Here is a 12811-nt window from a genome sequence, read left to right on the forward strand (position 1 = left end):
CAACAATACCGTAGGATGAGTGCCAAGAGCCAAAATGAAGAGCCTAAATGAGAATAATGTAGCAGGTTATTATCATGGCAACATAGTGCCTCGAAAAAGAAAACTATGTTTTCAAATCAATGGCAACTACTCAAGGGTACTCAAAATTGTAAGCATCATTTTGTAACTTTTCGTGTATGTTGAAGGCACTGATGTATGTGGAGGCTGGAATTGAAAATTGTATTGTAAGCATCAGCAATGACACCTTCTCCTTTTAATATTAAGATGCAAACATTGTTGGACCTCCTTGTTGAAAGCAATGCAACAATGTTGTTGGCTACTCTAAGGAGGTTAAAACTTTGCTTGGATCATGCATAGGCGAAAATCAATTCCCGTGATACTACGTTGTTTTTATCATGAGAAATGAGCTCCAATTACAATTTTAAACATTTATTTTAATCCTTAAAGGATGGGCCATGACACGGGTGTCACAGTAGGTTTCCCTTAAGGACGGCTTGTGACACCAGTGTCACGAGCAGCTTTTTCTTATAGTATGTTACTTTTTTAACATACTGTAACTTGGATAATTATCAGAGATACATGTTTTGATTTCTGGATGAATCTAGAGGTATGTAATTAACAATTAGAAAAGTTTAATTTCATTGTTACTATTGGTAGGGGGCAAAGTCCGATTTTTTAAAATTTTTTATTTGTTTCAAAAACATTGTTTCTTTCTCAATTTTGGTGTTACAAAACACACTTTTGGCAATAGAAGTACGACCTTCTGACATTCCTGATGCCAAAATCATGGGTGGGAGTGGTAGGAGGGGGAGGTGACAGGGAAAGAAAGTCAAAAGGCTCCAACTGACAACGAAGGGTTGGAAAACAGCAGACATTTTAAATTCAATGAAATATTGGAGAACAAAAAATAATTAAAAAATTTAATGGAAACAAATGACAAAATAATAATAATAAATATTCCACAAAACTGAGCCGTAGGATTACAAAGGAAGTATTGTTGAATGATTTGCCTGCTTTCTGTCGGTCATGCTATTTGTAGCCCCTTGCTTCACGTGTTTACTTAGGTAAGTTGCTGTAGAGGGTATGACAGACTAACAAAGTGATTTGGACGAATTGAAATTATTCGAGTTTGAACTTTCGTTCAGTGTGTGTGTTCCCAGCTTCTGGCGTGTGACCAGCAGAGAGTTGTGGCATTGAGGGTTTTATCTCCCCCCAACAAGAGTAAAGGGCACATAAGATGGAAAGAAGACTCGGTTTTTCACTGAGTAAAATTGACAATGAGTTATTATTTTCCACATCAATGGCAAACGTACCAGGTATTATACAGGTTCCCTTTGGAAATTCACATCCTGGTCTAGCCTGAGTTCCGATGAATTTCAAATTTCATGTTAAAAAAAATAGTTACTTTCCCTTTTTTTTCTTCCTCTTCTAACTGATTACGGATTCTTTTTCCCCCCATCATTATTATAGCCCAAAGAATACTGAACAAAACGAGGTATCATTTGTACCTCTAACGTTCTTAGTCTCGGAATTATTAAATTTCATTCAGAAGCATGTACAATTTCAAATTTCCTGCTGAAAACACAGGTCCACGTTAGTGCAAATACCTGGAAAATCAGCCTCGGCGTCTAAGGGTTAAAAGTTTTTTCAGAGACAAAGATGGATATCGGGGTTATTTTAAAGGGGGTGTGCACCTACTACTTTGGGTTTTCATTTTCTCAAAATCTCAGCCCCCCCCCCCCTTTCCTCTATGTGTACGCCAGTGGTTGGAAGTTTACTTCATGATATTTGAAACATGAAATAAGCCACAAACTATCAAATAAACATACTCACAAGCAATTCTGATACATCCACGAGCCAACTTCTACATCCATCTTCAATGGCATTGGACACTGAAGCTGGACAATGGCTGCTTCATCAAACCAGCTTTCAGCTGAGGAGATTTCTAGCAAGCCAGCTCAAAGAACATGGTCCTGAAAAATAGGAAGATTCTCCGATACTTCATCAATTGAACATTTTGCTACGAAATTTAAATATTAGAACTAACCTTCGCATCATTTGATACCTCTCTAATATCTTCCAAAAATTGGAGAATATTAAAATACATAATTTTATTTAACCTTGCACCAAGAAAGTGCAGAAAAAGTGATTTCATGTAATTTATTTTAATATCCTTATTACTAATATTTAAATAATAGTATAACAATAAAAGAATACTAACATTTGAAACTAATTGAAACTTAAAAAACACCACCATGTTCAAATATTTGTACAAGCATGTTCAGAATTATTTCCTTTGGCAGCCTATTCGTAACACATTAGCTCATGAAAATTATGTTGCAAAAGGGAGATTGAACTAGCCCAAATGCAATTAGTTCAATGTACTCAAAATGTGTATAAAGTAATATAGTGGGTCATTTCAGGTGAAATCGATTTCCTTCTAATCTCTTTTACTGATAGATACTTGTTCCAATATGACAAATCTGTAATATTAGACTTGTTGAACAAATATGTTGAAAGTTACAAATTTTTGAAAATTTGAAGATTTTCAGAAAATGGGTGGACGAACGAATGCAGCATGTGACACAAAACATGTCATATCTTGGAAACTATGTGGAGTATTGTGATGATCTAGGTATTGTTGGAGATGAGAAGGACAGTCCTAACAGAAAATAACTGTGTTACCACTCTTACGTGCTCATAAAGTAGAAAAATCTTTAAAGAAAGATTGATGAAAAAGACACTTAACTTTGGGAAATTGTTTGATAGGTTATCCCAGGTTATACCAGAATGAAAATTGTTACACAGCATAATCAATACATGTCAAACATAATATTAAAAATCAGAAAGGTAATATTTTTCATAGTAAAAATATCACAGGTTTCAGTATTGGGTGTATGAACCAATGTTTCTACTGGCATACAGCTATATTTTTGACAAATGGCCCTAAAACACTCACAAATTACCACTAATATGAGTGCACAGAATATTGTTAGAAATGTTGAATAAGTGGGAGAAACATTACTATGATGTTTACACTTTCAGTTCACAGAAATTTTACTAAGACCAGAATTTTTGTCCAGAATGCATATGGGTCAGTCCATACCGAATGGTCCAGCACTAGTTGCTTGACCATTTTAAAAATTTTTAATGTTTTTGTTTGTTCTAACCTCTATTCAGGGGTAGTTCAAAGCAGGCATTATTTATCTACAACTTTGTTTAAAACTGGTGGCCATTTTTTTGTATAATGACTTTATTTTTGGCCTTTGCAGACAATTGCAATAATTATGATAACTCAGCTAACAAAAATGATAGAAAGCCGTGGTAAATAACATTGTTTTCAGTAACCCAGTTTCAGAAATCTCCTATAATGGCTGAGGGTTCGACGTGCTTAGTCGGGAGATAGGCTAAGGCTCTTCGAGGGCTGTTATTTAAGAAGGCAAAATCTAAGGTGCTTTTCGAATTTAGCAGGTGAAATCATGGATTAAAAATGCACGTGCTGCGGTTACAGATTTAAAAATAAAAATCACTGTCTAAATGCAGATTCGAACACACGCATGTCGGTGCCTCATTGGCAACTTAAAAAAGAAAATCTGTAACCGCACTCGAACACGCATCCTTCAGAGCGTGAAGCCGTAACACTAACCACTTTCTATTGGTAGGTATTTATTTACTTATCATCTAAGTTTTCGAATTGTTTCATTACTGGCGACGCGAATATCTTTTCGCTTATTTGTTGTTTTTCCAGACCGATACATTTTTTTACCTTCTGCCACGCATGGAAATCCTCATGGAATACATTATTGGGATGCAACTCACAGCAAAATAATATCTTAGTTTAATAAACTTGAGGTGGGAATGATGTGTTCAGTCACACATTTGACCTCAAAATTTTTCATCTTTGAAGTTTTGCTTGCAACACCACTATCAACCGAGCATTTATTTTCTGGACATATAGTACAACTGTTTTATGTGACAGAAACAAATACAGATACTTTTATCTCTTACGAACATTTAAACATTTGGCAACATCTGTAGCTATTTACTTAAACCCACACGTTTATACAAGATATTTCAAAGACCTTCATCTAAATTGAAATATGCACATCTTTTACATAAGATCAAGCAATTACAATAGCAACTGCGAAACTTTATCAGCCTGTTCTGCAAAAATATGTAACAAGATATGCTTAGTATATTTAGGACTAACCATTAGATTTCCTATTTGAATTCACCAGGTTATGAGCCAGAAATATTTATTAAAAAAAAGTTAGGAACATTCCATCAAAATATCCTTACTACAGATTTTATTATGAACAGCGTGAAGTGAAGCATCACATGGAGTGAGGAAGTAGAAGTTCTGATTTGTATGTGCCAAAACCTCACCGACAGAGTCGCTGTAACCCATAGAGATGTCTGTCCATTTTTTTTTTTCATAAATAGATTTACACTGTCTCATTGTAAAGCATATGAAGTTGAAAGAGAAATTTGGAAAACAAAACTGCGGGTAGCCTCTGTACCAACATCAGTACATTTTATTTCTTTAAAAGCACTATGTAAAATACCCAAGAAATTCTAAAAAAATAATTAAAAATGTGCACATACATCTTTGTAGGTCATGGTATCAACCAGGGAAATAGTTTCCTGGTACCAATAAAAATAATCATTGCATTTCATTATACTCTGATAATATCCAAGATATTTCCAAGATGGAAAGTATACAGAAGGTTGTTCGCTTTATATCCAACCATGTTTGACAGGTACTCACCTTAAGAGATACCGCGCTGCCACCACCGATCATGTTCTATTGGACCCCCAGCATTGTGGACTATCGGCCGGCATCGCAGTTTCCATTGCAGCAAGCTCCGGCGCAGGACAGGCACGGAAATTCTGTCCCACTCCTCCGTGCAAGCTTTCCATAGACCATCCAGGGTGCACGGGCGGCGATGTTGAAGATGTCGTTTCAACAGTCGAAATGTGCAAAAATCCATTGGACTCGAAGCCTTGCCCATATGGATCACCACCTGGTTCGCGACCATTCCATACAATTGTGGGATGTCTCTCTGATAGATAGGTGTCAGAATGGAGTCTTGGAAGTATCTGGCATTCACCTTCACGTTTTTGTCCACCTTGTGTATCATCAACTTACCTTCATATCCGAATCCCGTCACAACCATAAAGCCACGAGGGAAACTCTCCCTGCACTGAGGAACAAAGTTGCTGCGCCCCTTGCCGTCAATGTCACGGTATGTGATCGCCCGAATGTGACCACCAGCAGTGAGATGGACATATGATTCATCCATTGTGACAACTTTCTTCCATTTGGAAACCGGCAGGTACTTTTCATACAGTTTCCTGCAGTTCGTCTTACGTTCGGTAGAAGGTGGTGTACACGGTAGGGATGGGCAAACGGATCCAAAAGTTTCGGATCTGGATCCGCATCCGTAAGTTCCGGATCCGAGAGTTTCGTATCTCAATCCCATTATAATATTACCACACCTTAAAAGGTATTATGATCTTCAATTACAAATAAATTTTTCATTAGTTAGTCCTACAATAATTTATTTCAAGTGTTGTTCCTAAAATACTTTGCTACACATCGTCTAACACACTCGTGCACAAAAATAATCTTACTTGTTTAACATAAAATGTCAGAGGTGATTTTGTAAATGCCATTGAAACGAATATGTATTCATTCGAATGTATTGGAAATGGAAACACACATAAATGTGAGACATTCCATTCCAATATGAAACCTTTAACACATAGAACAAGATAGAAATGTTATACAAAAATTATACAATTTTTCTACAGTTACAGTTTTACAAATTAAAATAAAACATTATAATATATGCAGTGTTATATAATTACAAAGTGTAAGACTAACAAGGGAGGTTATCTAAGTGTCCCCCTCCGATTTTCATGAAACTTGGCAGGTGTATAGTGGGGCCCAAAGGAAGAAATATGTGTTTTTTTGTTTCAGCTAAAAAACGGTTTTAGGGGGCAAAACCCCCTCAAATGTCAAGATGAGGACAAATTGAAGTGAGGATCTGACCCCTGCTTCCCCCTCCGATTTCCATGATACTTGGCAGGTGTGTGTATAAACGGGCTCAAAGGAAGAAATACGTGTTTTCTTGTTTCAGCTAAAAAACTGTTTTAGGGGGCAACCCCCCTCAAATGTCAATATGAGGACAAATTTAAGTGGGCATTTGACCTCTGTGTCCCCCTCCGATTTCCATGAAACTTGGCAGGTGTATAGTGGGGCCCAAAGGAAGAAATACATGTTTTTTTTTGTTTCAGCTAAAAAAACGGTTTTACGCGGCAAAACCCACTCAAATGTCAAGATGAGGACAAATTGAAGTGGGGATCTGACCCCTGTGTTCCCCTCCGATTTCCATGAAACTTGGCAGGTGTGTGTATAAACAGGCCCAAAGGAAGAAATACGTTTTTTTTTGCTTTGGCTAGAAAACTGTTTTAGGGGGCAAAACCCCCCTCAAATGTCAAGATGAGGACAAATTTAAGTGGGCATTTCACCCCTGTGTCCCCCTCCGATTTCCATGAAACTTAGCAGATTTATAGAGGGGCCCAAAGGAAGAAATACGTGTTTTTTTTTGTTTCGGCTAAAAATCTGTTCTAGGGGGCAACCTCCCCTCAAATGTCAAGATGAGGACAAATTGAAGTAAGGATCTGACCCCTGTGTCCCCCTCAGATTTTCATGAAACTTCGCAGGTGTATAGAGGGCCCCAAAGGAAGAAATACGTGTTTTTTTTTGTTTTTTTTTGGCTAAAAAATGTTTTAGGGGGCAAAACCCGCCTCAAATGTCAATATGAGGACAAATTGACGTGGGGATCATCTGACCCCCGTGTTCCCCTTCTATTTCCATGAAATTTGGCAGGTGTATAGAGAAGCCCTATGCCCCCTGTTTCTTCCTATGCCATATTTACGTGGTTTCGGGGTCGGATCCCCACTTCAATTTCTCCTCATCTTGACATTTGAGGGGGGGTTCCCCCTAAAACCGTTTTTTAGCTGAAACACAAAACCATGTACTTCTTCCTTTGGGTCCCTCCATACACCTGCCAAATTTCATGGAAATTGGAGTGGCACACAGGGGTCAGATCCTCGCGTCAATTAGTCTTCATTTTGACTTTTGAGGGGGGTTTTGCCCCCTAAAACAGTTTTTTTAGCCGAAACACAAAAACACGTATTTCTTGCTTTGGGCCCCTCCATAGACCTGCCAAGTTTCATGGAAATCGGAGGGGGAGCCTTAGACCTCCCTTTTAAGTGTATTAATTAATTACAAATCGCACACACTATATATATGTGTGTATGTATGTATATTATATATATATAGGGTGTCATTTTAATGGCGCCCACGGACCACAGATTCGTATAGAGGACATCAAAACAAACAACTTTTCTCAGTAACATTTCTCTCGTTGTTGCGTCGATTCAACGCTACAGCCGTTCAAAAAAGACCGTTTTGCCGCCTGGATGCTGGCAACCCAACACAACATTTGATCGTATCTGTGACGTCATTTCCTGCGGCGAAACAGCGCACGGCAGGGTTGCAAGGAACACACAAATTTTGTGAAAAATGACAAACTACCAACCACATTATTAGCTGTAAAACGAAACGAGAAACGCATCCAGAAGCCCGAGCATCATAGCCTACCAGGCAAGATCAGCAGTCATCACAGGGGAAGGGGAAAGTGAACCAACGATATGAGAAATGGTAAAAAACGTATTCAAAATGAAGTGTCAATATCGGATTTTGTCTCAGTCTACATGCCAAATATCAAAAACAATTAATTTTATTTGACTTGAAGCTCACATGTGGCTGTTTACGCTACATGTCAAATATTTGCAAATCTCGTTGCAAGGTTGATATCTAAAGGTTTGTATCCAGATGACTTGTGGTACTTTTGTGCTGATAACGGACGTATTCGAGGTTCACGTTGTTACATTACGGCTAAAACATGTACAATCGCAGTAACAACGTAATGATGAATCAGTAACGAATATACTGCCCTCTTCACAGTTGCAAACTATTACATGTGTATCCGGTGCATTCTTACTTTCCAAAGAAGCGCATGTGGGATGGCAAAACGGATCCGGATTCAAATATTCCAGATCTGGATCCGAAAGTACTGGATCCGGATCCAAAAGTTCTGGATCCGGATCTGAAAATTCCGGATCCGAAAAATTTTAGGATCCGGACCCTTACGATCTGGATTTCGGATTCGCCAGGTTCCGGATCTGGCCATTCCTAGTGCACGGGCCTTCAGCACACACTTCAACCTGAGGTGCTTGCGAATTGTTTTGTACACAGTTGACGGTGCAAGGTGAAATCTGTGGGCCATATCATGTTGAGTCGGGAGATTTTCTTGGCACGCCAATCGACGAATCCCCCTTAGCACTACGGGTGACACTTTGCTTGCAGCCCTTCTCCTGTTGGTTTTCGTGGGTGAATGTCTCGCAAGGAGAGCCTGTTGTGTGTAAGGGGCCACAATAGCTTTTGCAGTAGTCACCTCGAGTGTTAACCCATTCTCAGGACACTGTTTCACAATGCGTACATATGAAAACTTAGCATGGAAAAGGGCAATTACGTAACCCTCCCAATACCGGTTGCTTTTCGGCGCCATTTGATAACATTCACTACCAACACTCACGCACCTACAAGATCAGACACAACACTGCTCCCGCCAGCAGACCCATAGTTCCAGCATGATATGCCAGGTGGCAGCACCGAATCGACAATGGTCGGATATAAAGTGAACAACCTCTGTATTTTGCAAAAAAGTTGTATGCTTGAAAGTAGAAAACGTATTATTGAATGTTGCAAACATACGTTCAGTGCGAAATTCACATTTATTAATGGCTAAATAAATTTTCAGTACACAAAAATCTGTCTATAATATCCAATTTATAGTCCAAAATTATCAGAATATTTTTCTTCAGAATCTTTTAAGAAACCATGGGAATAAAATAGCATGATTTGATTTCACACCCTTGCACCAATAAATCATCGTTCTGGAAGCATAGATGTCCCAAAGCTTAATATACATACTACAGAAACGGCATAAATTTCAATGAAAAGAAAAACAGGTTTTAGTAAACACATAAGTTAGATGAAACGTTTTTGTGGCCACTGAATTCAAATTCATGAAGAATTACATAATTTAATCATTCCAGGCGTTTCCTGCATTTTGCCCATAATTTTCCGGTCATATTCAGGTACATACCTACTCCCCGCTGTCTGCTTTTAATTTTCTTCCCTTTCTACTTTCCAGAGCTTCCTGGGCCTCCTTGACAAACCTAGGCTCGGGAATCCCACCTTTATTGTAGCACGGACTTACGAGCTCAGGTAACAGACAATAGTGGTAAGTGATGGAGCTTTGGGTACATCACACTCTTCCAAAACATATCATCTCTCACAATTCTTTCTTTCTATCGAGGTCCCCTTCGGAGGCCAAATAACAAAATCACACTACCGTCTTCATGTGATGTGAAATTGTCCTTGGATCTGATAGTAATAATTGTGCGAGACTTTCAAGTGCAGTTGATTTCCAGGATCAACTACACTACAAAATTGCTTCAGGCACCGGGCAGCCTCAACAGGTGTCATATTTCCAGCACTGAAAGAACATTTCACCTCCAAAACACCTTCAGTCGACACAAGACCATCGGGAGTAGCAGCCAGGAAAGGGAGCTCCTAGTCAATAACCATACCACATTTGATTACTGACGAGTTGCTTTGAGCTTCATATTGTGCAATGGCCACCGGCTCATTGGCTATCCCAAACCTGATGGCGGGAGAACATTTGACAGGTTTGGGATAGAGAAGTCTCAAAACTGTAGCTCTGCAAGGCATGGAATCTCTCATCTTGCAAACCACGACAAAGTTGGAAGCAGTGAGCCTTACCTTTCTTTCCTCCCGCCATGTTCCACAAGCAGACTCATTGCCTCCACTTTGGCCGTGGGTCGCCTCTTCTATTTCCTTTCTCTGGTCAGCTGTAGCCTGTTCTTTGTTCCTCACCCGGAAGTTGCAGTTCTTCAGAACTTACATCCGGTTGAGTCGCTTCGAGACCTGGTGCTTCCTTTGTTTTGGGGAGAAATGCTGTTCTGCCTGGATTCTGAAACAATCTCTGCCTACACTTCGCCTGGTGCTATAAAGTCTTAGCGCACAAGCGTTTCACCACCTGGTTAGGACTCTTATCGCCTTTCACATCCGTTTATGCCACTTGCCCCCGTACTGGAAGCTAAGTGCGGCCACGTGGCACCTACGAGTGTAGGAGCCCTGCTGCAATCGGTTCCCTCCAATTAACTTGCAACTTGCAACATGTACGACTCCGCGAGATTGGAAGTGCAGTTCGTGGCAACAGAGTCCGCTTTTCCAAGTACGCGTGCAATCGATTGCCGGATTCCCACTAACAATCCCGGTGGAAGTTGTGTTAGCAGAAGGGGGGCAAATTTCTGCCTGGCATTCTTGCAGAACTCAGGTTTGCACTGACTATGGTCTCCAAACACATGATCAGGTACGTTCCTGAGATCTGCAACGAGGCCATCTCTATTTCCAGTATTCCTGGAAATTGTCAGGCTTGCACACCAGGATAGGTGCTTGATGCGGGAGGCACTCAAATGTTTCACACTTCAACCTTTTGCTATGTTCACAGAACTGGAAGCCTTCTACAAGGATATCAGCTTCCATAGCTGTAGAAGTGCCATTCCAATTCTTCAAACATTTGTAAGAATGTGCTTCCATCTTCTGCTGTAGCGATTTTCGATAAAAAACCTGGTTTATCTGTTGTAAAGTTACCAAAAATCCTACAAGTTTCAACACGGAGTGTTGCTTGCGTTTATCCGCTCATGTTATGAAAGAAAAGTGACGTAGTTCTGGAAATGTCCTATAGGTGGCAACACCTGTTATGCTAGTTCGGTTGCTTTATTAATCACGCCAGCTGGCATGACGTAACGTGACGTATTGTGCGATGCACACACAGTCGAGTACAGTTTGAATCATGCATCGGAATGGGGCAGTTGTAATTGCTGTCATCGCAGTTTGAATTTGTATCGCGTGGACATTGCTATTTTTGGCAAGTTAAATGCAAGGGGACTATGGTTCACGTATTTATACTATGCCAATGAACTAATATATAACATATATGAACGTTTGACGATAATATGTGAAAATCCTGATGTACGAAGTTTACGCATGGGCGAAACGCGAGAAATTGGTCAAATCTTCTTGGCGATCTACGAGTTTTGGAGTACGCAAGGAAAGAGGACTGAAGGCTATCCAAATACCAGTGAACATCGTGTTGAACTTCTAAAAAGGTATGAAAGTACATTTCTAAAATGTGCCCACAGTATTTAGTTGTAATCCGATCTTCCTGAGTTCCCAGTGTTGGAACGAGTGACGTAGTGCAAGTGATAGCCCGCATGAACCTGTTCTACAGTAGAGTAAGATGCGTCCAACTAAAGTCATTTTTGCGAGATGTAGTTAAATGAACTCCCCAATGAACTTACTCACATGTATTCATGAACGCTTATTTTGAAAAAGTACTAGCAAAATTCTACATAGTGTTGGAATTCTCGTTAAATGGAAATACTATGAACACAAAATTGTTAAGTAGATGAGAAATAAGCATTAGTTATCACAAGTAGATTCTGCCAGGCGATAAAACTGTTGCTAAAAAAATTAAAATTAGTAAAAAGTGCAAATCGTCGCCCAAAGTCACTTTTGGCAAATCACAACTGTGGTGATTTTCAATGTCTCGTTCATGCTTGAGTACCGCGAAATAAAAGAAAGTAAAATTTATCTTAACCTTATCTTTGAAAGAGCATCTAATTAACGTTGTTCTCCCTTGTTAGTCTCATAACAAGATGAGAGTAATACAATGAAAGCCAAGGTACTAGAATGGTCTCGATTTATAAGTTATGAATTTGAAGTGTTGAACACTAGTTAATTAAAACTGATTTTGCTGGACAAAATTGTATTTGATTTTAAGCAAACTTACACGTTGTGTTGCCCCTGTCAACACATGCTTTTTCAAGCACAAAACTGTTCAATCTGTATTGTATTAATCTATGTTGCAATATTTTCTTTAAAAATGTGTTATTGTTAATGTTACAATAGGTAATGAATTGTTTAACTTAAATCAGGAAAAAATGTTGAAACTATGGACATATAAAACAACTATGTAGTAACCATGGTAAATTGTAAACAAAATTATGATATAAAAGAGCTAGATTTTTGTAAGCCTTCGGGACATTCTCCTGGTTGCCGAAAGGCTGATGGTTCAGGGGACGTTGGGTAATAACTTGCTTCAATCTTCGGATTGGCTGGTGTACTTGTACTCCATTTGGCAGATATTCCACAAACCCAACTCTGAATAAGGCATTCTCCTGTACCATCAAAAAGACCAGGGTTATAAACTTCGGTACAACTAATAGGTTTAGGCCTACAAGTTGTATCGGGTGAATTGTCTGTTTGAAAAGTGTTTGTATATCATCGGAAATTTAAATAAATCTTCGAGTAAAAGATCTTAATGATCTTTCATTTCAAACCTACATAGGTGATAATTAAAAATAAATCCTGCACCACAGACCTCGCATAGGGCTTGGTCCTACTTACCCTAAGAAGCCTTTGAGAAGTCTGATAAAAGGGTTGTAACCGACTAACAAAGCCATAAAGGCAGAAGCTGCGTGTCAACGTTGCGTGATTAAACAATTTTTTGCAAGTTGCAGTTTTTCTTGTTGAGCAACCACGTAAAACTATATTGATTGTTAAATTTGTAAAATGTGTAAAACG

The 12811-nt window shown here is 39.1% G+C and overlaps 1 long non-coding RNA gene across 1 annotated transcript in view; it reads right to left on the reverse strand.

Annotated features, from left to right (window-relative positions):
* Window positions 1-12811, reverse strand: part of LOC146001174 (uncharacterized) — a 52205-nt gene that overhangs the window by 1923 nt on the left and 37471 nt on the right. The window contains exon 3 of the long non-coding RNA XR_014443540.1: window positions 1834-1973. This is a non-coding gene — a long non-coding RNA (uncharacterized LOC146001174). The remainder of the gene's footprint in view (window positions 1-1833; window positions 1974-12811) is intronic.

This window comes from Lepisma saccharinum, chromosome 17, assembly GCF_977018435.1.
Source record: "Lepisma saccharinum chromosome 17, izLepSacc3.1, whole genome shotgun sequence".
In the NCBI taxonomy this organism is placed as follows: domain Eukaryota; kingdom Metazoa; phylum Arthropoda; class Insecta; order Zygentoma; family Lepismatidae; genus Lepisma; species Lepisma saccharinum.